A 27,654-nucleotide genomic window follows, 5' to 3' on the forward strand; every position below is an offset into this window, starting at 1 on the left:
AAATGTGATGAGGTTTTACCAGGTATTTTTGTCATGCTATGTTAAGCGTGAGTAGTTCCTAGAGTATATACACCGTGCTAGCATTATACGGAATCAGAAAAAACAGCAGTATGGTGATACGATTTTTTTTCATTTTTGATAGGTATGTAATAAAAATATATACGCCTATAAAAGATGAATATCAAACTTGACAAACTGAGCAATCTTCACACACTTATCGTTTCATTTACACCCACAAAACATAGCACGTCGACAGCCTGTCAACACTGCCAGCGCTTTGATAAACAGTAGTACTGCATTAACGAAAATCCTTTCTACGAACGAGTTCGCTAGGTTTTCTCATGAAACGGCCTCAAAAACATTCTGATATCGATATACAATAAAACATAAATACATCATAATACATCACAATAAAGTATCGAGAGTTTGACGACAATTAGTTGTGCTTCAAATTTTTAAAGTATATCCAACATAGCGAATATGGACAAAATTATACGTCCTCATTTTGACCAGATTCCTCCTCACTAGGGGAACTTTCATAACCTAGGAGTCGATATTCTTTTGGTAGCACCTCTTGCATCGTTTCTAGCATTGTTCATATGTAGGTATGAAAGACAGTTGTTTAAACGCTTCAAGATGGGCGTAAATATCGACTTTTTTTATAAAAAGAATAGCATAACATGTCCGCTTTCGTTCTGTTATAGAGACGTGAAATGGGGCGCTTAAAGGTAGAAAACACGTAATATTATATGCATTAACGTGCCGTTATATAACGACTTTTTGCTGTACATTTGCACACCCGAGCACAATATTTACTTCACATATTTCAACAAAATGTCTTAGTGACAAACTTAAAAGTTCATTTAAAACAAAACAGCGACACGATTTTTTTTTTAATTTCAAGATTGTCCAGGATTTTTTTCCCAAAAGAATTTGATCAACAATAAAATGACATGGATGTTGCTTTGATTGTGTTCAACCTTACATACGATTAACAAAAACAATCGACGTTATCAGCAAATGACGTTACGCAAGCGCTCGTTTCCTACTAATTCTTTGTGCATTATTTCGCATTTCCGTACGGACAATAATACCTAAATCACATTTTATTAGCTCTTAAACATTAACACATACTTCTGATATATCACTTATATAAACAGGTATGCTCTTTATCACAAACATTTTTGAATTAAAGAGGCTTCTTTTTACATTGTCATCTAAGCTATCAACATAATTTTTGGACGGAAGACCTAATTGTTGACATTGTTTTGTTGCATATTTATAACGTTTGTCTTTTTTGTCAACTGTGAACATTTGATTTATTATTTATCAACCGACTTAAGCGTTTTGGAATGCTGTGTTACAAGAGATAAACCATAAAATTAAAATAAAGCGAGTCGTTGTTAGTTAAATATACTCAACTGTTCGAATTAACTTATCATTGTAAGAGCGTCAAAATCTAATAGAAATATTACATATTTATCAAGTTTATTATGTACTACCTTTATGTTAAATTTTAAAACAGGTTTTCATAATCAAGATCTTAAACCGTTTATGTTGGTAAATAACTGTAGGGTTGTAAAATGTAAATTGCGTGAACACTAATGTATGTTTTATCTTGTTACCAGTACAAACAAACGATTGGCACGCTTTAAAGCTTGCATTTTGTACATACAAGAAGCATTCAAATAGTATCATGTATCCTGATTTATAAGAGAAAACTATAGCACTTACTCTACAAGTGGAGAAAACTAATAATTGGCAATCTTATCTGTTTATTCCGATCCTTCTTTCTTTCACAAACCAAATCACACCTCACAATTACATCTTACTTCAAATATTAAAGTGATAAATGTAGATTAATATGTCAGGCTTTAGAATTAACAATAATAAAATGACTACACTGCTGAATCACAACAACTCGCTAACTCGCCGAATGCTTCTGAAACTGCAGCTGGTGTTACGTTAAGTCAGTACTGGCTTTCCACCGTTCTACCGGCTCTATTGGAATTCTTCGTAGGATCAACTAACGGGCCAAAGACGATGAAATAACATTTACCCGGTTATCGCATGTCTCTGGTTGGGTGTTACACTCGTGCTATAAGTGCACAATCGAATAAGTATACTTTGTGATTAATACAATCAGTGGTACCGACTTATTTTCCTTAATTATATGCATTATTTTTTTTCTAACATGTCCCTCCCATTGACCGTATACCAAAACGCTTTCATCAGCGTTTACCTACGATCTAATGGAAATGAAATGATGTAATATTGTTTATACCTTTTGATCGCTGGCGGCAACTGGTCCACGATAAGTTTATAGTGTTCGATGTGAATCAAAATAACATCTTTGCCATGTTTCTTGGCAAGCAATGCATTTTAATGCAATAATTTTAATGTCACTTACTAACTGTTTTATTGACATGTGCAATCTTATGTGGTGATCTGTGCAAGAATACGTCCGTTCAAGAAATAATAATTTATTATCTATTACGGGCATGGAAAACAAAACATTATTGGTATAACATTGAAACCAGACACACTCAACATATGTTCCCTTGTTTACACATATGTAGCAAGTCAGAGGAAGATATCTCAAGCCTTGCAAATGGAGAAAAGGTTATGTCATGTGACGATAAACAAAAGGAGAAAATGAAGGCAAGAATAACGAGCGATAATGCCGACCGTAAGTCACTGCACAGACCATTGGATGACTGTATTCATCCGCTGGACCCGTTGAATAACCCTGATGAAATTGTCATCGTAGTTACGGGTCAGATAGCACCAGATATTAACCAAGCTGTGGAAATCGGATTCGAACAACTGAAGGATTTCGAAAATGGTTGGCCAGGCACGTTCAATGACATGATAAGTCGCGAGATCAAAACCCAAGCTGAAACACGAAAGAGCGTACGAGTTGGATATATAAAGGTTTTTGACAAATAATTGATTTTCACAAGAGCGATAGGCCTTTAAGAGAGCTCACATGAATTTGATATTAAATAGTTGCTATCCTATGAGTTGTCCCCAGTTCCAACAGCGATGTTTTCTGACTTGCAAAATCCAAATCCGTGGTGGAAAAGACTACATGTATGCAAGTCGAAGCATTAGCATGTTCTGCAACAAACGAGGTAAGGTCGACTAATTACGCTCAAACAATTGAGCTATGTTATAAATATATCAATACATACCAAATAAAAACTGTTCATTTGAAAGAAGAAAAAATGCCATAGTTTTTTATACATACGTGAAATGTTTTGCACGTTTATTTACTCTGTGTTCATTTAAGATTGTTATGGCGGCCATTTTGGACGCCATCTTGGTAAATATGTGCCTATATATTATTACTTGTAATTGATATTGCACACGTGTATTGTTAATAATTTAACAATCCAAAATGATGGTATTTGCAACAAATTATAACGGATTAGACAGTTTTGATTTGTTTTGTCGGTCATATTGGACGCTGTGATTGCATAAATATGGCGTGAAATACCTCAGAACTCATCGTTTTATATTCAGAAACCATTACAGTTAAGATTAACACTAGAATCAAAGCCTTGACACAAAAGTAAAAGTCAATTGTTGATTTTGGTAAAAAATGGCGGTCAGCTTATATATCACGATTTCCCTCAAGGTGGCGCGAGACCATCAAATGGAATCCTTAACTATGGGATCAGGCTACCAAAACAAAACATTGTTCTATTTACTCTGATGTGAGGTTCAAAACTCTTATCTAGACTAAAACTTTCCGGTGTGACATAAACTGTTCATTGGCAGTATCGGTAAGTGTGATAATGTCAACGCCCGCTAGCACCGGCTTTAAAATCGGTTGTGTATATACACATACATTTTCTTTTTATACCAGGCTCTCTGCCGCTGACATACTATTAAGTTTCTGCCTTTCCATTGTCTGCCTTTGGTAGAATGTAACGTGATATAGCAAAGTGCTAAGAGTAGTTTTGACGCAAATACAACAATATTTTTCGTCACTTTAATCACAAGTGTATTTGATACTGACCATTTCGTTTAATTTATGGGTGTTTTAACAAACAAAAGCAAAAGAGACAAACGTTATTTCATCACGAAATATATAAATAATATAAATATCCATTGTTTCAACTTTATGTCGACAGTCAGATGAAGTTATACGGATAATGGAAGCATGGATAGCAATGACAGTGTCAATATGTCGACAGTCAAATGAAGGCATGCGGATAATGGAAGCATGAACAGCTATGACAGTGTTAATATGCCGACAGTCAGATGAAGGCGTGCGGATAATGGAAGCATGAATAGCAATGAGAGTGTTAATATGTCGACAGTCAGATGAAGGCGTGCGGATAATGGAAGCAGGAATAGCTATGACAGTGTCAATATGCCGACAGTCAGATGAAGGCGTGCAGATAATGGAAGCATGAATAGCAATGACAGTGTCAATATGCCGACAGTCAGATGAAGGCATGCGGATAATGGAAGCATGGATAGCAATGACAGTGTCAATATGCCGACAGTCAGATGAAGGCATGCGGATAATGGAAGCAGGAATAGCTATGACAGTGTCAATATGCCGACAGTCAGATGAAGGCGTGCAGATAATGGAAGCATGAATAGCAATGACAGTGTCAATATGCCGACAGTCAGATGAAGGCATGCGGATAATGGAAGCATGGATAGCAATGACAGTGTCAATATGCCGACAGTCAGATGAAGGCATGCGGATAATGGAAGCATGAATAGCAATGAGAGTGTTAATATGTCGACAGTCAAATGAAGGCGTGCGGATAATGGAAGCATGAATAGCAATGACAGTGTCAATATGCCGACAGTCAGATGAAGTTATACGGATAATGGAAGCATGAATAGCAATGAGAGTGTCAATATGTCGACAGTCAAATGAAGTTATACGGATAATGGAAGCAGGAATAGCAATGACAGTGTCAATATGTCGACAGTCAGATGAAGGCATGCGGATAATGGAAGCATGTATAGCAATGACAGTGTCAATATGTCGACAGTCAAATGAAGGCGTGCGGTTAATGGAAGCATGAATAGCAATGACAGTGTCAATATGTCGACAGTCAGATGAAGGCATGCGGATAATGGAAGCATGTATAGCAATGACAGTGTTAATATGTCGACAGTCAGATGAAGGCATGCGGATAATGGAAGCAGGAATAGCAATGACAGTGTCAATATGTCGACAGTCAAATGAAGGCGTGCGGTTAATGGAAGCATGAATAGCAATGACAGTGTCAATATGTCGACAGTCAGATGAAGGCGTGCAGATAATGGAAGCATGAATAGCAATGACAGTGTCAATATGTCGACAGTCAGATGAAGGCATGCGGATAATGGAAGCATGAATAGCAATGACAGTGTCAATATGTCGACAGTCAGATGAAGGCATGCGGATAATGGAAGCATGAATAGCAATGAGAGTGTCAATATGTCGACAGTCAGATGAAGGCATGCGGATAATGGAAGCATGAATAGCAATGAGAGTGTCAATATGTCGACAGTCAGATGAAGGCGTGCGGATAATAGAAGCAGGAATAGCAATGACAGTGTCAATATGCCGACAGTCAGATGAAGGCATACGGATAATGGAAGCATGAATAGCTATGACAGTGTCAATATGTCGACAGTCAAATGAAGGCATGCGGATAATGGAAGCATGAATAGCAATGACAGTGTCAATATGCCGACAGTCAAATGAAGGCGTGCGGATAATGGAAGCATGAATAGCAATGACAGTGTCAATATGTCGACAGTCAGATGAAGGCATGCGGATAATGGAAGCACGAATAGCAATGACAGTGTCAATATGTCGACAGTCAGATGAAGGCGTGCGGATAATGGAAGCATGAATAGCAATGACAGTGTCAATATGTCGACAGTCAGATGAAGGCATGCGGATAATGGAAGCATGAATAGCAATGACAGTGTCAATATGTCGACAGTCAGATGAAGGCATGCGGATAATGGAAGCATGAATAGCAATGACAGTGTCAATATGCCGACAGTCAGATGAAGGCATGCGGATAATGGAAGCAGGAATAGCAATGACAGTGTCAATATGTCGACAGTCAGATGAAGGCATGCGGATAATGGAAGCATGTATAGCAATGACAGTGTCAATATGCCGACAGTCAAATGAAGGCGTGCGGATAATGGAAGCATGAATAGCAATGACAGTGTCAATATGTCGACAGTCAGATGAAGGCATACGGATAATGGAAGCAGGAATAGCAATGACAGTGTCAATATGTCGACAGTCAGATGAAGGCATGCGGATAATGGAAGCATGAATAGCAATGAGAGTGTCAATATGCCGACAGTCAGATGAAGGCATGCGGATAATGGAAGCATGAATAGCAATGACAGTGTCAATATGCCGACAGTCAGATGAAGGCATGCGGATAATGGAAGCAGGAATAGCAATGACAGTGTCAATATGTCGACAGTCAAATGAAGGCGTGCGGATAATGGAAGCATGAATAGCAATGACAGTGTCAATATGTCGACAGTCAGATGAAGGCATGCGGATAATGGAAGCATGAATAGCAATGACAGTGTCAATATGTCGACAGTCAGATGAAGGCATGCGGATAATGGAAGCATGAATAGCAATGACAGTGTCAATATGCCGACAGTCAAATGAAGGCATGCGGATAATGGAAGCATGAATAGCAATGACAGTGTCAATATGTCGACAGTCAGATGAAGGCATGCGGATAATGGAAGCAGGAATAGCAATGACAGTGTCAATATGCCGACAGTCAGATGAAGGCATGCGGATAATGGAAGCATGAATAGCAATGAGAGTGTCAATATGCCGACAGTCAAATGAAGGCATATGGATAATGGAAGCATGAATAGCAATGAGAGTGTCAATATGTCGACAGTCAGATGAAGGCATGCGGATAATGGAAGCATGAATAGCAATGACAGTGTCAATATGCCGACAGTCAAATGAAGGCATATGGATAATGGAAGCATGAATAGCAATGAGAGTGTCAATATGTCGACAGTCAGATGAAGGCATGCGGATAATGGAAGCATGAATAGCAATGACAGTGTCAATATGCCGACAGTCAAATGAAGGCATGCGGATAATGGAAGCATGAATAGCAATGAGAGTGTCAATATGTCGACAGTCAAATGAAGGCGTGCGGATAATAGAAGCAGGAATAGCTATGACAGTGTCAATATGCCGACAGTCAAATGAAGGCGTGCGGTTAATGGAAGCATGAATAGCAATGAGAGTGTCAATATGTCGACAGTCAAATGAAGGCGTGCGGATAATAGAAGCAGGAATAGCAATGAGAGTGTCAATATGCCGACAGTCAGATGAAGGCATGCGGATAATGGAAGCATGAATAGCAATGAGAGTGTCAATATGTCGACAGTCAAATGAAGGCGTGCGGATAATAGAAGCAGGAATAGCAATGACAGTGTCAATATGTCGACAGTCAAATGAAGGCGTGCGGTTAATGGAAGCATGAATAGCAATGAGAGTGTCAATATGTCGACAGTCAGATGAAGGCATGCGGATAATGGAAGCATGAATAGCAATGAGAGTGTCAATATGTCGACAGTCAAATGAAGGCGTGCGGATAATAGAAGCAGGAATAGCAATGACAGTGTCAATATGTCGACAGTCAGATGAAGGCATGCGGATAATGGAAGCATGAATAGCTATGACAGTGTCAATATGTCGACAGTCAGATGAAGGCATGCGGATAATGGAAGCATGAATAGCAGTGACAGTGTCAATATGCCGACAGTCAGATGAAGGCATGCGGATAATGGAAGCATGAATAGCTATGACAGTGTTAATATGTCGACAGTCAAATGAAGGCATGCGGATAATGGAAGCATGAATAGCTATGACAGTGTCAATATGTCGACAGTCAGATGAAGGCATGCGGATAATGGAAGCATGAATAGCAATGACAGTGTCAATATGTCGACAGTCAAATGAAGGCATGCGGATAATGGAAGCATGGATAGCAATGACAGTGTCAATATGCCGACAGTCAGATGAAGGCATGCGGATAATGGAAGCATGGATAGCAATGAGAGTGTCAATATGTCGACAGTCAGATGAAGGCATGCGGATAATGGAAGCAGGAATAGCAATGACAGTGTCAATATGTCGACAGTCAGATGAAGGCATGCGGTTAATGGAAGCATGAATAGCTATGACAGTGTCAATATGTCGACAGTCAGATGAAGGCATGCGGATAATGGAAGCATGAATAGCAATGACAGTGTCAATATGCCGACAGTCAGATGAAGGCATGCGGATAATGGAAGCATGAATAGCTATGACAGTGTTAATATGTCGACAGTCAAATGAAGGCATGCGGTTAATGGAAGCATGAATAGCAATGACAATGTCAATATGTCGACAGTCAGATGAAGTTATACGGATAATGGAAGCATGAATAGCAATGACAGTGTCAATATGTCGACAGTCAGATGAAGGCATGCGGATAATAGAAGCAGGAATAGCAATGACAGTGTCAATATGTCGACAGTCAGATGAAGGCATGCGGATAATGGAAGCATGAATAGCAATGACAGTGTCAATATGTCGACAGTCAGATGAAGGCATGCGGATAATGGAAGCATGGATAGCAATGACAGTGTCAATATGTCGACAGTCAGATGAAGGCATGCGGATAATGGAAGCATGAATAGCTATGACAGTGTCAATATGTCGACAGTCAGATGAAGGCATGCGGATAATGGAAGCATGAATAGCAATGACAGTGTCAATATGTCGACAGTCAGATGAAGGCATGCGGATAATGGAAGCATGAATAGCAATGAGAGTGTCAATATGCCGACAGTCAGATGAAGGCATGCGGATAATGGAAGCATGGATAGCAATGACAGTGTCAATATGCCGACAGTCAGATAAAGGCATGCGGATAATGGAAGCATGAACAGCAATGAGAGTGTTAATATGCCGACAGTCAAATGAAGGCATGCGGATAATGGAAGCATGGATAGCAATGAGAGTGTCAATATGTCGACAGTCAGATGAAGGCATGCGGATAGTGGAAGCATGAATAGCAATGACAGTGTCAATATGTCGACAGTCAGATGAAGGCGTGCGGATAATGGAAGCATGAATAGCAATGAGAGTGTCAATATGTCGACAGTCAGATGAAGGCATGCGGATAATGGAAGCATGAATAGCAATGACAGTGTCAATATGTCGACAGTCAAATGAAGGCATGCGGATAATGGAAGCATGGATAGCAATGACAGTGTCAATATGCCGACAGTCAGATGAAGGCATGCGGATAATGGAAGCATGGATAGCAATGAGAGTGTCAATATGTCGACAGTCAAATGAAGGCATGCGGATAATGGAAGCATGGATAGCAATGAGAGTGTCAATATGCCGACAGTCAGATGAAGGCATGCGGATAATGGAAGCATGAATAGCAATGAGAGTGTTAATATGTCGACAGTCAGATGAAGGCATGCGGATAATGGAAGCATGAATAGCAATGACAGTGTCAATATGTCGACAGTCAGATGAAGGCATGCGGATAATAGAAGCATGAATAGCAATGACAGTGTCAATATGTCGACAGTCAGATGAAGTCATACGGATAATGGCAGCATGAATAGCAATGACAGTGTCAATATGTCGACAGTCAAATGAAGGCATACGGATAATGGAAGCATGAATAGCAATGACAGTGTCAATATGTCGACAGTCAGATAAAGTCATACGGATAATGGAAGCATGAATAGCAATGACAGTGTCAATATGCCGACAGTCAGATGAAGGCGTGCGGATAATGGAAGCATGAACAGCAATGACAGTGTCAATATGTCGACAGTCAGATGAAGTCATACGGATAATGGAAGCATGAATAGCAATGACAGTGTCAATATGCCGACAGTCAGATGAAGTCATACGGATAATGGAAGCATGAACAGCAATGACAGTGTCAATATGTCGACAGTCAAATGAAGGCATATGGATAATGGAAGCATGAACAGCAATGACAGTGTCAATATGCCGACAGTCAAATGAAGGCATATGGATAATGGAAGCATGCATAGCAATGACATATTCAATAGCAATGACAGTGTCAATATGTCGACAGTCAGATGAAGGCATGCGGATAATGGAAGCATGAATAGCAATGACAGTGTCAATATGTCGACAGTCAAATGAAGGCGTGCGGTTAATGGAAGCATGAATAGCAATGACAGTGTCAATATGTCGACAGTCAAATGAAGGCATGCGGATAATGGAAGCATGTATAGCAATGACAGTGTCAATATGTCGCCAGTCAAATGAAGTCATGCGGATAATGGAAGCATGAATAGCAATGACAATGTCAATATGTCGACAGTCAGATGAAGGCATGCGGATAATGGAAGCATGAATAGCAATGACAGTGTCAATATGTCGACAGTCAGATGAAGGCATGCGGATAATGGAAGCATGAATAGCAATGACAATGTCAATATGTCGACAGTCAGATGAAGGCATACGGATAATGGAAGCATGAATAGCAATGACAATGTCAATATGTCGACAGTCAGATGAAGGCATGCGGATAATGGAAGCATGAATAGCAATGACAGTGTCAATATGTCGACAGTCAGATGAAGGCATGCGGATAATGGAAGCATGAATAGCAATGACAATGTCAATATGTCGACAGTCAGATGAAGGCATGCGGATAATGGAAGCATGTATAGCAATGACAGTGTCAATATGTTGACAGTCAGATGAAGGCGTGCGGTTAATGGAAGCATGAATAGCAATGACAGTGTCAATATGTCGACAGTCAGATGAAGTCATACGGATAATAGAAGCAGGAATAGCTATGACAGTGTCAATATGCCGACAGTCAAATGAAGGCGTGCGGTTAATGGAAGCATGAATAGCAATGACAGTGTCAATATGTCGACAGTCAGATGAAGTCATACGGATAATAGAAGCAGGAATAGCTATGACAGTGTCAATATGCCGACAGTCAAATGAAGGCGTGCGGTTAATGGAAGCATGAATAGCAATGACAGTGTCAATATGCCGACAGTCAGATGAAGGCATGCGGATAATGGAAGCATGAATAGCAATGACAGTGTCAATATGTCGACAGTCAGATGAAGGCATGCGGATAATGGAAGCAGGAATAGCAATAACAGTGTCAATATGTCGACAGTCAGATGAAGGCGTGCGGATAATAGAAGCATGAATAGCAATGACAGTGTCAATATGTCGACAGTCAAATGAAGGCATATGGATAATGGAAGCATGAATAGCAATGACAGTGTCAATATGTCGACAGTCAAATGAAGGCATATGGATAATGGAAGCAGGAATAGCAATAACAGTGTCAATATGTCGACAGTCAGATGAAGGCGTGCGGATAATAGAAGCAGGAAAAGCAATAACAGTGTCAATATGTCGACAGTCAAATGAAGGCATGCGGATAATGGAAGCATGAATAGCAATGAGAGTGTTAATATGTCGACAGTCAAATGAAGGCGTGCGGATAATAGAAGCATGAATAGCAATGAGAGTGTTAATATGTCGACAGTCAGATGAAGGCATGCGGATAATGGAAGCATGTATAGCAATGACAGTGTTAATATTTCGACAGTCAAATGAAGGCGTGCGGATAATAGAAGCAGGAATAGCAATAACAGTGTCAATATGTCGACAGTCAAATGAAGGCGTGCGGATAATAGAAGCAGGAATAGCTATGACAGTGTCAATATGTCGACAGTCAAATGAAGGCATGCGGTTAATGGAAGCATGAATAGCAATGACAGTGTCAATATGTCGACAGTCAAATGAAGGCGTGCGGATAATAGAAGCAGGAATAGCAATAACAGTGTCAATATGTCGACAGTCAAATGAAGGCGTGCGGATAATAGAAGCAGGAATAGCAATAACAGTGTCAATATGTCGACAGTCAAATGAAGGCATGCGGTTAATGGAAGCATGAATAGCAATGACAGTGTTAATATTTCGACAGTCAAATGAAGGCGTGCGGATAATAGAAGCAGGAATAGCAATAACAGTGTCAATATGTCGACAGTCAAATGAAGGCGTGCGGATAATAGAAGCAGGAATAGCTATGACAGTGTCAATATGTCGACAGTCAAATGAAGGCATGCGGTTAATGGAAGCATGAATAGCAATGACAGTGTCAATATGTCGACAGTCAGATGAAGGCATGCGGATAATGGAAGCATGAATAGCAATGACAGTGTCAATATGTCGACAGTCAAATGAAGGCATATGGATAATGGAAGCATGAATAGCAATGACAGTGTCAATATGTCGACAGTCAGATGAAGGCATGCGGATAATGGAAGCATGAATAGCAATGAGAGTGTTAATATGTCGACAGTCAGATGAAGGCGTGCGGTTAATGGAAGCATGAATAGCAATGACAGTGTTAATATGTCGACAGTCAGATGAAGGCGTGCGGTTAATGGAAGCATGAATAGCAATGACAGTGTTAATATGTCGACAGTCAAATGAAGGCATGCGGATAATGGAAGCATGAATAGCAATGACAGTGTCAATATGTCGACAGTCAGATGAAGGCATGCGGATAATGGAAGCATGAATAGCAATGACAGTGTTAATATGTCGACAGTCAGATGAAGGCGTGCGGTTAATGGAAGCATGAATAGCAATGACAGTGTCAATATGTCGACAGTCAGATGAAGGCATGCGGTTAATGGAAGCATGAATAGCAATGACAGTGTCAATATGTCGACAGTCAGATGAAGGCGTGAGGTTAATGGAAGCATGAATAGCAATGACAGTGTCAATATGTCGACAGTCAGATGAAGGCGTGCGGTTAATGGAAGCATGAATAGCAATGACAGTGTCAATATGCCGACAGTCAGATGAAGGCATGCGGATAATGGAAGCATGAATAGCAATGACAGTGTCAATATGTCGACAGTCAGATGAAGGCATGCGGATAATGGAAGCATGAACAGCAATGACAGTGTCAATATGTCGACAGTCAAATGAAGGCATATGGATAATGGAAGCATGAATAGCAATGACACTGTCAATATGCCGACAGTCAGATGAAGGCGTGCGGTTAATGGAAGCATGAATAGCAATAACAGTGTCAATATGCCGACAGTCAAATGAAGGCGTGCGGTTAATGGAAGCATGAATAGCAATGACAGTGTCAAATGACAGTGTTAATATGCCGACAGTCAGATGAAGTCATACGGATAATAGAAGCAGGAATAGCAATGACAGTGTCAAATGACAGTGTTAATATGCCGACAGTCAAATGAAGGCATGCGGATAATGGAAGTAGGAACAGTAATGATAGTGTCAATATGTCGACAGTCAGATGAAGTCATAGGGATAATGGAAGCAGGAATAGCAATGACAGTGTCTATTGACAGTGTTAATATGCCGACAGTCAAATGAAGGCATGCGGATAATGGAAGTAGGAACAGCAATGAAAGAGTCAATATGTCGACAGTCAGATGAATGCATGCGGATAATGGAAGCATGAATAGCAATGACAGTGTCAATATGTCGACAGTCAGATGAAGGCATGCGGATAATGGAAGAAGGAACAGCAATGACAGTGTCAATATGTCGACAGTCAGATGAAGTCATACGGATAATGGAAGCAGGAATAGCAATGACAGTGTCTAATGACAGTGTTAATATGCCGACAGTCAAATGAAGGCATGCGGATAATGAAAGTAGGAACAGCAATGAAAGTGTCAATATGTCGACAGTCAAATGAAGGCATGCGGATAATGGAAGCATCGGTAGCAATGACAGTGTCAATATGTCGACAGTCAGCTGAAGGCATGCGGATAATGGAAGCAGGAACAGCTATGAAAGTGTCAATATGCCGACAGTCAGATGGAGGCATGCGGATAATGGAGGCAGGAACAGCAATGACAGTGTCAATATGCCGACAATCAAATGAAGGCACGCGGATAATAGAAGCAGGAACAGCAATGACAGTGTCAATATGCCGACAGTCAGATGAAGGCATGCGGATAATGGAAGCAGGAATAGCAATGACAGTGTCAATATGCCGACAGTCAGATGAAGGCATGCGGATAATGGAAGCAGGAACAGAAATTACAGTGTCAATATGTCGACAGTCAAATGAAGGCATACGGATAATGAAAGCAGGAACAGCAATGACAGTGTCAATATGTCGACAGTCAAATGAAAGCATGCGGATAATGAAAGCAGGAACATCAATGACAGTGTCAATATGCCGACAGTCAGATGAAGGCATGCGGATGATGGAAGCATGAATAGCAATGACAATGTCAATATGTCGACAGTCAGATGAAGGCATGCGTATAATGGAAGCATGAATAGCAATGACAGTGTCAATATGCCGACAGTCAGATGAAGGCATGCGGATAATGGAAGCAGGAATAGCAATAACAGTGTCAATATGTCGACAGTCAGATGAAGGCATGCGGATAATGGAAGCATGAATAGCAATGACAGTGTCAATATGCCGACAGTCAGATGAAGGCATGCGGATAATGGAAGCAGGAATAGCAATAACAGTGTCAATATGTCGACAGTCAGATGAAGGCATGCGGATAATAGAAGCAGGAATAGCAATGACAGTGTCAATATGTCGACAGTCAGATGAAGGCATGCGGATAATAGAAGCAGGAATAGCAATGACAGTGTCAATATGTCGACAGTCAGATGAAGGCATGCGGATAATGGAAGCAGGAATAGCAATGACAGTGTCAATATGTCGACAGTCAGATGAAGGCATACGGATAATAGAAGCAGGAAAAGCAATGACAGTGTCAATATGTCGACAGTCAAATGAAGTCATACGGATAATAGAAGCAGGAAAAGCAATGACAGTGTCAATATGTCGACAGTCAAATGAAGTCATACGGATAATAGAAGCAGGAAAAGCAATGACAGTGTCAATTAAGGAATAAATTGCGGGGTTGATGTCATTATCGGGGTATGAACGCAATTAGGCTGGTCAAAGTGTGTGGAGTCCGAAGGGAGGAATAGCAATGGCAGTTTCAATAAACATTACGCTGCTGAAACAGTATGCTGCTGAATGACCATGTTCCAGTTTAAACAACTCTGAGATATTAGGTTTGAAACTGCGAGTCTTGATTGTCGTTACAAACATATTTCAATAAATTACTGCATCACGAAGAAATGCCACCGTCAAAACAGTTTGTTAAAAGAATGTAATTTAAATAAGTTTAGCATTTTAAATACAATCATGTGTTTGACTTGATGCCGTTTTTAAACATTGGCCATTAATCGTAAGCATCTCGTTTAATCTCATTATTTAGTTTGTCGGTGAAGGTAAATTATGTTTATGTTTTTACGCAGTTAAATTCACGTTTGTGTTTGAAAATGCCATTCAAGTGATGAAGATTTCTCAGCAGTTACGTGTCGGTATGCAAGATTTCAAAACACTTTCTGTTGCATGAAAAAACTTTATGTATATAAGGCTTCAGGTTCTCTGTGCAAACGGCTTCTAGTCCAATATATATATTGCTTCTAGTCTTTGAAATGCATTGTCCAAATGGCGTCTAGTGTATGCAAATCATTTGCCCAAGGTTTCTAGTACCTGAGGTTTGTTTTGCACATGGCTTCTGATATCAGAAAGTTATTTTGCACATGTTTCCTCGAATTAAAAAATCATTAAATCATTTTGCACATGGTTTCTTGTATCAGAAAATCATTTTGCACATTGCTTCTGATATCAGAAAATCATTGTGCACATTGCTTCTGGTATCAGAAAATCATTTTGCACATTACTTCTTGTATCAGAAAATCATTTTGCACATTGCTTCTGGTATCAGAAGTTCATTTTGCACATTGCTTCTAGTATCAGAAATTCATTTTGCACATTGCTTCTGGTATCAGAAATTCATTTTGCACATTGCTTCTGGTATCAGAAATTCATTTTGCACATTGCTTCTAGTGTCAAAAATTTATTTTGCACATTGCTTCTTGTATCAGAAATTCATTTTGCACATTGCTTCTAGTATCAGAAATTCATTTTGCACATTGCTTCTAGTATCAGAAATTCATTTTGCACATTGCTTCTAGTATCAGAAATTCATTTTGCACATGGCTTCTAGTGTCAAAAATTTATTTTGCACATGGTTGCTAGTGTCAGAAATCCATTTTGCACATGGCTTCTAGTGTCAGAAATTAATTTTGCACACGGTTTCTCGCATCAGAAATTCATACTGCACACGGCTTCTAGTGTTAGAAATTCATACTGCACATGGCTTCTTGTGTTATAAATTCATTTTGCACATGGCTTCTAGTGTCAGAAATTCATTTTGCACACGGTTTCTCGCATCAGAAATTCATACTGCACATGGCTTTTAGTGTTAGAAATTCATACTGCACATGGCTTCTAGTGTTAGAAATTCATACTGCACATGGCTTCTAGTGTTAGAAATTCATACTGCACATGGCTTCTAGTGTCAGAAATTCATACTGCACATGGCTTCTAGTGTCAGAAATTTATTTTGCACATGGCTTCTAGTGTCAGAAATTCATTTTGCACATGGCTTCTAGTGTCAGAAATTCATTTTGCACATGGCTTCTAGTGTTAGAAATTCATTTTGCACATGGCTTCTAGTGTTAGAAATTCATTTTGCACAAGGCTTCTAGTGTCAGAAATTCATTTTGCACATGGCTTCTAGTGTCAGAAATTCATTTTGCACATGGCTTCTAGTGTCAGAAATTCATTTTGCACATGGCTTCTAGTGTCAGAAATTCATACTGCAAATGGCTTCTAGTGTCAGAAATTCATTTTGCACATGTCTTCTAGTGTCAGAAATTCATTTTGCACATGGCTTCTAGTGTCAGAAATCCATACTGCACATGGCTTCTAGGGGCAGAAATTTATATTGACAATGGCTTCTAGTGTCAGAAATTTAATTTTACATATGACTTAAGTGTCTTTACACAGCATTATGGTTACTTGTAAGGCTGCTAAGCTTTTCCTTAAATCAAGAAGTTGTTGCCGAGAAGAGTATTCAGCAGGTTAAAAATAGTTATGATGTGTATACGTGTAAGTATATATGGAACTTTTCCTAACGCAATTATCGTTTCGCTATATCGTGAATGGGTCAATATTCCTTCCCCCGGCGAGTGAGAAAGAAACATATATTACGCCGTTGTACCTTATCTAAATCAAAATTAATTACAAAGATATACCCACTGGCAAAATTGAGTTGTTTTATTGCACCAGAAGTTCACTTGCCTGTCAATTGGCATGAAGAGGGTAGTATTTGGATAAATGACGGACCAATTGTTATGGTATGCGCGGATGATCCAGTCCCCCCCCCCCGTAAACTCGTGTTCCAGTGTACTCGTGTTTTAGTGACCGCTGAAAGACGGTGATCAATTATTTATAGATAGATTTGTGTTGATGTATGTGTGTTCTGTTTGTGGTGTTTGTACGTATTGTGTCTCTCGCTCAGTGTATTTTTGGTCCTTTTTGCGCTTCGTATCAGGGTTAAAATTTGAATTTCTAACTACTTGACTTTTCCCTGTAGTTTGAATCACATAAAGCATTGCCAACACCAAAGACAAAACAACTAAGAAAACACCGGAAGTCAAATCTTGGGGAATGAAATAAACCATTAAATAACTAGCATGGTGCGAATGGAAGGGCTAGCTTGTCATAGTCAAATGAAATCCATTGGAGTTTACTGCCAAGTCTTTGCTTATTTACGAAATATAACCCCTTTATTTGTCAAATGAGAGGTTGAATGACAACCGAAGTCGCGCTATGTAGCTATGAGGTACGGATAATATCCCCCCCGGATGATTGCCCCCCCCCCCAGACATTAGCCCCTAGGACCATAGCCCTCCCGGAAGATAGCCCCCCCCCCCCCGTCTTAGTGAAAAAACGGACGATATCCCCCCCCCCCCAATATTAAAATGCATATTATAACCAGTTTATTTAAGCAAATTTGCAAAACAATGATTTTTATTATAAAATGAAACAACCCAAAGGCATAAATCAATGAAAAAAAAATCATGAATAGTGAAAAATAAACGGAAAAAGCATGTGATTTTACAATGAAACATTTATTATTTTCTGAAATTCTGAAAGAGTCTTACAAATTTTATGAAAATCTTTACAGTGAAAGGGAATCTGTTGATCTTGATCTTCAAGAAGAATTAGATAAATGTGTTTATAATGTATTAAACAAACACCAGAGCGACTCCTTAGAGGGCCTTCTGACATATGATGAAGTATCAAATACTTTAAAAGTTATGAAAAATGATAAAAGTCCGGGAAGCGATGGATTTACAGTAAATTTTTATAAAATGTTTTGGAAAAATATTGGCAATTTTGTTGTTAGAGCAATAAACCATGCCTTTAAGTGTAATTCATTTTCTAGAAATATAAAGTTAGGTACGATTGTGTGTATTCCAAAGGAAAATAAACCTAAACAATTCTTGAAAAATTGGAGACCTATTACTTTGCTTAACGTCGTTTATAAGATAGCTTCAGGTAGCATAGCAAATAGATTGAAAACTGTATTAGATGTTTTAGTTTCCAAAGACCAAACAGGATTTGTTAAAGGTCGTAATATGAGTGAAAACACTAGGTTATTGTATGATGTAATGAAATTGTGTGATGATAAGAACATTCCTGGACTCATTATGCTGATTGACTTTGAAAAGGCATTTGATTCTATATCCTTTAATTTCATTGAGAAAACTTTAGCATTTTTTAAGTTTGGTGATACTTTTAAAAGCTGGATTAAAATGTTTCTATATAATACTGAAGTTGCTGTTCAGTTAAATGGATACTTGTCAGATTTTTTTAAGATAGGTAGAGGTTGTCGACAGGGAGATCCAATATCTCCATATTTATTTATTTTATGTGCAGAAATCCTTTCTATAAAGATAAGACATTGTGAAGACATAAAAGGTATATGTATTGATGGAGAGGAATACAAGATTTCTTTATTTGCGGACGATACAACTTTGTTATTAGATGGTACAGAGAAAACGGTGAAAACTGTCATAGAGGAGTTGTATAGATTTTCACAATTTTCAGGTCTAAAAGAAAATTTTGATAAGACAAAGTTGGTTTGGATTGGAACACAAAAATATTCTGCCAGATCTATTAAAACAAAATTTAAGTTGTCATGGGGTGATACTAGATTTAAACTACTGGGTGTACAGTTTGATGTAGATCTTAACAAAATGTGTAACCTTAATTTTGATGAGAAACTGTTGAAAGTGAAGAATAGCATTGAATATTGGAAAAGAAGAAAGTTAACACCTATAGGGAGACTAACTGTCGTAAAGACAATTTTATTACCACTGTTTACACACTTATTTATCAGCTTACCTAATCCACCAAATGCTTTTATGAAACAACTCAATGATTTATTCTCTGAGTTTGTATGGGGTGGAAAACCTAAGATAAAAAGTACCGTATTTGTGAAAGATTTTACAGAAGGTGGTATTAAAATGATAGATGTAGCGAGTTATATGTATAGTTTAAAAGTAAAATGGCTTAAAAATTATATAGTACATAATGAAAGTAAATGTTTTAAAGTGATGGAGAGTTTATTTGATGTTGATAAGATGTTTAAATTTGGTAAAATGTATTGTGAAAATATTTGCCAAAAATTGTCAAATGTATTTTGGATAGATGTTGTAAAAGCATATATGTTATATATAGATAAAATATGTACAGACACGGTAAAACAATTTTTGCATATGCCTTTATTCTATAACCATAACTTTAAAAATGGAAACTATGTATTTATGCATGCATTATTTATTAAGGGGTTACACTACGTAAAAGACTTATTCGATCTAAATGGTAGAATGTATGATCTAAGTGCTTTAGAATTTATTGTTGGCAAAAAATTGAACTTTTTACATTATAATGGACTTACATCTGCAATAGATTCATATATGAAGAAAAAGAACATTATGTTAAGAGACACTGACTTTGCTCTTTGCAAAAATCCATGTATAAATTGTTTTTTATATCCTATATTGGTAAAACAGGACCTCAATACATTTCTTTACAACACGTTTATTAAAAACACTGAAAAACCAACTAGCCAACAAAAGTGGGTGTAATTATATGAAAATATCAATATTAAATGGAAAGTTGCATATAGCTATGTATTTTATTGCACAAGAGATTCATATACTCAATGGTTACAAACAAGAATAGTTCACAGAATACTTCCAACAAAGTCGTTGCTATATAAAATGAAACAAGTTGACGATAACCTATGCTCTTTTTGTGAAAGCAGTGAAGAAACTCTGCTCCATCTTTTTTGGGATTGTAATAAAATACAGCCTTTGCTACAGCATATTTTACGAAAAATGAATTCCATTGATCCAAATATTGTCATAAATAGTATGTTTGTTTTGCTAGGGTCTGGAAAAAATAATTATAGTTGTGATTTATTGTTCCTAGAATTTAAAAAATTCATATTCCTTTGTAAAAGAAAAAAAATAGTTCCAACAGTACATGGATTTAATAATAGCATTAGACTGGCTTTGGATATTTATAATAATACAAACTTATCAGTTAAGGAAAGAAGTAATTGGACAGTTGTAGAACGTTTTCTACTTTAAACTACATTTTCATTGAAATTATTTATACTTGAATTTAAGTTAAATATTTAAGCATACAAATGAGAATATGTGATGTACTTGCATGTCTTGTTTTCTTTTTTATCTTTTTTTTTCCTTAGTTTATAATCATGGATATTTGTACAGTGTTTTAAAAAAGATACAATAGAGCACGTATGGACTTAACTTTTCATGATTGTATATACTGTTGTACCTATTGTACCTATTGTTCTGAATAAACGAAAGTGTCCATAAAAAAAACAAAAAAAACAAACACTTATTTAATAATCTTTGATCAGTAAGTTCTCACCTTTAATTATCATTTGCATTGACCTTTAATTATTTAATAGGGTGATAATCCTTAATGCGATAATGACATTATATGTTTTATTTCTTTTGAAGGTGTTTTATATGTAAAGTCATTTATATATATATGCAGGGGGGGGGCTATTGTCTGGGGGGGGAACTATTGTCTGGGAGGGCTATCATCCGGGGAGATATGGTCCTAGGGGCTAATGTCTGGGGGGGGGGGGCAATCATCCGGGGGGGATATCATCCTACACTCGTAGCTATAGTCGTAATGCTTAGTTATTTCTTACTCATTCAAAGATCAGTTTCGGGAAACACATCTTACATGCACAGATCCACATAACATCATCTTTTTTAAAAAGTGAAACATTCGTTACTTGCAAAGTTGTCAACCAATACATTTACAAAACGTATATCGCTTGCCAGACAAACAGTTCAATTCCAACAGGCCTAGTGCATAACAAACCACGAAGTTTCATTACAATTCGCTGTTCCGTCTAAGGCTGGAATATTAAATTAAGAAAATGAAATGTTATTGACACATGAATGATTTCATGTTCTCACAATTTGATCACAAATCCTCAGGCTGAGACATATATTTGTTGTATTCATAGATCATTGATGAGTTGGGAACTATTGCAAGGCTAAGATTATCCTTTAGGGGTGTTCCTTGTTGTAATATCAGTATAAACATATATAATAATATTGAATTTATTTATATGGCATTACCTTATTTAAACTATTAAACTTGTTAAACTTCTTTTTATTAAACTTTCAGAGTTATCACTTTGTTTGAAGACATTAAAATAAACGTTTGACTTTTATTCCAGTTATGTTAACGTTTTTTCCGTTTCTTTTTGTTTCTGTTCTGGAATCTAATTATACGGAGTCAATTTTGTAGTTGAAGTAACTATAGAGTCGTTTTGCTTTTAAAACAAATAGCAACCAGGAGAAACTACTGTTACTTTTTTCACCGATATGTATAACTTCTCCCAGCTGGAATTAATCAATGGTCAGCTGACAGAATTGAGCAGTCCGCACGTAAAACTCCCTCTGAAGCGAGAGGCTAACGTAGGGTTAATTATGGGACAATTACCTTTCTTATATGATCGTTTTAATGTTGTTGATTTAAGAAATAATGATTGCTGGCTTCAAGCTCTTGCACTAACATCGAAAACAGATGCTTAGCGCTGATGGAGTCAAGTTGTCTCATCTGTCAATATTTAACCCCTATAGTGTATTTCTTATAGGAACCAATTATTGACTATTCGCATTTTGTCCGGATTGGGACAATTCAGCAATGCCACGGCAAAGTTTGGTTATTTATTAGTCTTTTAGCGTGTTCAATTTTAACATCAAGCTAAAACCTATGTCTACATTTTAAATCATAAATATAAACTGCCCAGGACACGACCACTAGGTTACTGACAAGTTCATTATGAAAGAGCATTGAAATATCGGTGATTAGTTATGAAACAATATGTATTAATTCAATCATGTTCTGAATGCCGTTAAATATGCATATCCTATATGTAGAAAAGGTAAGAAAGTTGAATCTTTAATAAAAGAAATATGATGAGTTGTATGTTAGCTCATAAAGGTCATGATGTTATGATTGATTGTTGTTGATTGAGTTAATTCATGCGTTGTATTAATTAAAGATTCTACGATAATGCATAAAGTATCGCGTTCGTACCACACATGTCATGGAGACTGCATAGATATGACAAACCAATTAAAAGTTACCAATAATATTTATCATTCCCAGTAGTATCAGATTCATGCACTTATATAGAGAGAGTGGCCCCTAGCGTTATTTGCTCACTTAATTAAGATTGTCTGATAGTTGTCAAGGAATTAGCTCACTCACTGAGTATTGAACATGATGATAATACTAGGATTGATTGATACTAATAGTTACATTGATTTGGTATGTCATGGTTTTACATTAAGTATCATTAAATAAAATATCATATCCCATATGATCCCGTTAAACAGTATTTTATGTATAAATGTAGTATGCCTGACGGACAAACAGACGGACGGATGGACGGACGAGCATGCAGGCAGGCAGGCAGACAGGCAGGCGGACAATAAAAAATGAATAAAATAAATTAGATACACACAAAACAAATTAAACAACACACACAGACATTGCTGTATATAACGGTTCATCGTGTGTGAAACCATCTATATCAATGAGAAGGTAAACGTGTTCTGTTTCAATTTGTACCGATAATACAAACATTCGAATTTTCTTAAAGAGAGTCCTTAACAAATAAACATAATTTAATAAATTCCATCCTATTTTTAAAAGGAGAAAGGATATTTGTTTCTTAAAGTGATAAGATATTCTATGATTTGTAAATTATACCAATGCCAAATCCGTCAACGGTTTGCAACCATTTCCTGCGAAGCAAGTAGACTTATCTTAATAAACAAAAACAAAATTTTCTTTATTGATTATAAATGACTGTTTTCGTCTACAGATGCCTTGTAGTTTCGCCGATATGCGTTTGCTTTGTCGCGTAAATCAATTGTTTTAATGATGTAATTATGATTTACATATATGTACCCCTGTCATAGGCAAATACGTACGTGATATTATATAACAATCCAGACAACATTATGTAAGAATGGCGTTTCTAAGTAAATACGACTCGTTTGTATTCATGGGACATACTTAATTAGGGTAAATAGTCAAAATAACTATGTAAATATTACTTTTACTTTTTAACGTGGACACATCATACAACAACCAGTATTTGAAATTCCTTGCATATTGTGTTTTTGCTGGTAACATTTCACAGTATCTAATTTTCAAAATAAGTTGTTTTTGTTACAGATGTTAAAAACCTTTGGATGAAGTAAAACCCGAAGGTAATGCAACCTTCTTTGCATCACCGTTAACTGGGGTCTTATATAACGCTTCAAATGATAAAATAATTATAAGTCATCGCTGCATCACATTCATCTCTCAATTAGGTGATAAAGTTGTTGTTACCATTTTCAGCATGTAAAATTGCCCTCCTGAATAACCACTTATTATGAGGTAAAAGTTATCTTCATTCTTTGAAATACAATACATTTTAAACCCTCGTGGGCCTGTTCGAAATAAATAGCACACACAATATGTTTAAGAACATGTGGTTGGTGTTTACGTTAATACCTAGATATTCATTTGTTAATGGCACTTCCAGATGAAGAACACAAACGGCGTCAAGAAATAAGTACGCAAGGTGGGCGTGCTTCCTCTATTTTTACAACTTTACAGTAAGTAAAGTACATTAATCACCTACAATTCATTGCAAATTCCACTTCAAGACCTAGTTAGTCCAAATGCCAATGCAAAGCTGTAAGTAATATGACGTTTTGTCATATTAACGAAACTCTTGTACCCTCGGTGAGAGTCTATTCACACATTAATGGGAACATTTGCAAACAAGTTCGTTGCGACGTTGCCAAGTATATATTTCAACAATATATATTTAATTCAAGTTTTATCTAGGAGCATTTAAACATTACCAAACACATGCTAATGAACTATCACTTGGATATATTTCCCTTCCTAGTTTCATTTCCATTAAATGCTCGAGGGATCAAATCACACATATCTAAGAAGGGACCAAAACGAAACACGTACTTTATAATATCAGCTGCTTTCGTAGTGCTGGTGTTAATTGAAACCTTTTAATAATATCAAACACACTAGAATAGAAATACCAATAATCTGGCTAAAGGTGTTTGTGAACGGTTCATGAAGTGATTCGATAGATTGATTGGACACGGAACACCAACTTACATTCCATTATTTCAAAAGCTAAAAATGACATAAAATGGCATCTTAATCTAGACTAGGTTATATTCAATAATCAAAGATAACATGATATATTTTTTTCTATTACCATTTGACTAATTCAAATTGAAAATTTAAAACTGGATGTTTTGATTATTTTGTTGTGTCTATTATTCAGCAGACTTTAAAAAAGATAAATTTATCAATAAAGATGGGGATGGGTTAGGTCAAAAAATGAAACGCTTCATTATTTCACTTGTCAATTAGATTTTGGATGAAATATTTAGCAATACATCCTTTGCTACATTTTTTTCTTTTCTGATTTCATTCAAATGGAAACATTTTTCATCAGTAATGAGCATGTTCTTTCCAGGCTAATCAATCAACAATGTGTTTGCATAAGTAGTCGCGTGTTCTAGTGAACGTGTGTTTCACTGACCGCTCTATGTTCTAGTGAGCGTGTGTTTCACTGACCGCTCTATGTTCTAGTGAACGTGTGTTTCACTGACCGCTCTATGTTCTAGTGAACGTGTGTTTCACTGACCGCTCTATGTTCTAGTGAACGTGTGTTTCACTGACCGCTCTATGTTCTAGTGAGCGTGTGTTTCACTGACCGCTCTATGTTCTAGTGAGCGTGTGTTTCACTGACCGCTCTATGTTCTAGTGAACGTGTGTTTCACTGACCGCTCTATGTTCTAGTGAGCGTGTGTTTCACTGACCGCTCTAAGGCGGTAATCCCATCATGTTTTCAATCGTGTGTGGTCTGCTTAAGGTTTTTGTATTTCTGGATGTGGTGTTCATACGTTTTTGTCTCTAGTTCATTGTAGTTTGGATCCTTGCCTTGTTTCTCTTACCAGGTTTTATATTGTCGACATCTGGGCTTGTCACTGTAGTTTTTATTGTACTATTGTTTTTTCAATAATTGGGTTTCGTTTTTTGAACCCACTTTCACATTTTGACGATTTTATTTGTACCGAGTGAACAGAATTTGGTTTTGTCTGTGACAATAAATAAGGCATGACCGCCACTCCAAAGAAAAAACTGCTGTTTGTTATTTTTTCCGCAATAAGTAGCATGTGCACCCTTTCTGTATAATTGGACCAATTATTCTATCTGGTTATTCCGATAACGAGTAAATTAAAGTGCCAAAGATGTGTCGGCAGTAACATGTTAATGTTTATGCGAAACATTTCCTGCTACTATAAGTGCTCATGTGTGGAATACTATTTTTATTTTACATTTGCTGAAGACAAAATGAGTCTGCAAATTAGACCTCCTCCATATGGAGCTTCTTTCATAAGCGAGATCTCTTAAGTTCATACTTTTAATGACCTTTGCAATAAGTGTTTTTATAATAAATAATGTATGTATAATTGTATTCCCCCATATCTTGAAAAAGCAAGTTTGTGCTAGACAGAAAAAGGAACGGTTATGCTCTAGGAGTATTTATTTTGTTTTTGTTTTTTGTTCTGTTGTTGGGTGGGGTACTTTGATATAACGGCCTTTATAATTTAATGACAAACACATCCTAACCTTAAAAAAACTATGACTTATCAAACAAGATAAATATAAGAACTACTAATATGAGGTTCTATCCGATGCCATCTGATACGGTAAAATTTATGAAAATTATTTAATTCTTATCAACAAGGATAAATTTTGAACTTGCCTGGTTGAAGAGGAGATTTATCCAGAAGGGAAGTAATAAGTTTCACTTTTTTAAAAACACATCTAACATGTTAGAGTCCACTTTACATTACATAACTTTGAATGATACGAAACAGATTATGAACTATCTACAAGAATTGCAAAACTTTCTACCAATCTATTGCCAAAGCGTCTATCGTTTGTCAGCCAAACAGTCCAATGTCGAACACCGCAGTTTCAGTTGGTAATTGCTTTTTCAGTTTAAATCAAGTTTATTATCATCATCACAATACTTGAATATAAAACTATCCGCATACTGAAACAGTTTTCATGAGTTTATTATAATCATCACAATACTTAAATATAAAACCATCTCCAAACTGAGACAGTCGTCTTGAGAAAACGATATCATGAATTAATTTGGAAAAATATCAATAGTTTTCAATAACGCATCTAGTAGCATGTATCGATGAACGGATATTTTCGGTGTGAAATTACAATATTTCATTAAAGTACAATTTATGTTAAGTTTATTCTAATAGACATCTATTTAAAACCACAAAGAGACCCTTTTAAATACTTTTGTATCTTAGTCATTGAATTAAGTTGTCGCTAACACTGCAATTATGCCGAATAATTAAATATTTTCTTCTTATGCACTTAGTATTTCGTAGTTGTGTTTTGCAATATCATAACCATAATCCATTAGGGTGATTTTGATTTGTTTATGTTATATCAATAATAACACGATGAAACTGTTTTGCTAACATTTACCATGCCTAAGCAAACGTTGAGAGGCAGATGTAAACTACAAGGACGAATACCTGTTAGATTCACAAAATTAAGCTCTTGATAAATATAAATTGCTACGTTTGTGTAAAACGAATTAGACGGACTTTTTTTCTTTCGTTTATAATGAAATTTAACGTCCAGGTGGCGATTTATAAGCACGAGTGATTCGTGCGCATATGAATGTAAAGGCATTCAGCTTTGGTAAACCTATACGGTTACATCGATTTAATTGGTTGTTAAATTTTACAAGGATATGTTTATTGGGAAAGTTTTCTATTACCATGAAATTTCATCATATGAATGATCAATTTGTTTTCATTTTTCTTCAAAGAACATAGCGATGTAATATACATTTGTACGACTTGATAAAGTACGTATACATAATTCATGCAAATGATATATTTTCTATACATCTTTGTTAAGGAGGTTATGGGTGATGAGGCCCGACATCTAGTGG

At 37.0% G+C, this 27,654-nt stretch overlaps 1 protein-coding gene across 10 annotated transcripts in view; it reads right to left on the reverse strand.

The window, feature by feature from the left end:
- Positions 1-27,654, reverse strand: part of LOC128233539 (parathyroid hormone/parathyroid hormone-related peptide receptor-like) — a 96,247-nt gene that overhangs the window by 25,008 nt on the left and 43,585 nt on the right. The window contains exon 1 of one of the 10 annotated variants that reach the window (XM_052947314.1): positions 26,580-26,655. The exons of 6 other annotated variants lie outside the window; for them this stretch is intronic. The gene's annotated coding sequence lies outside the window, so the exon portion shown is untranslated. 3 more of the 10 variants (XM_052947321.1, XM_052947307.1, XM_052947289.1) reach the window with 3 other exon arrangements.

The sequence above is a fragment of the Mya arenaria genome, chromosome 1 (genome assembly GCF_026914265.1).
Source record: "Mya arenaria isolate MELC-2E11 chromosome 1, ASM2691426v1".
Classification (NCBI taxonomy): domain Eukaryota; kingdom Metazoa; phylum Mollusca; class Bivalvia; order Myida; family Myidae; genus Mya; species Mya arenaria.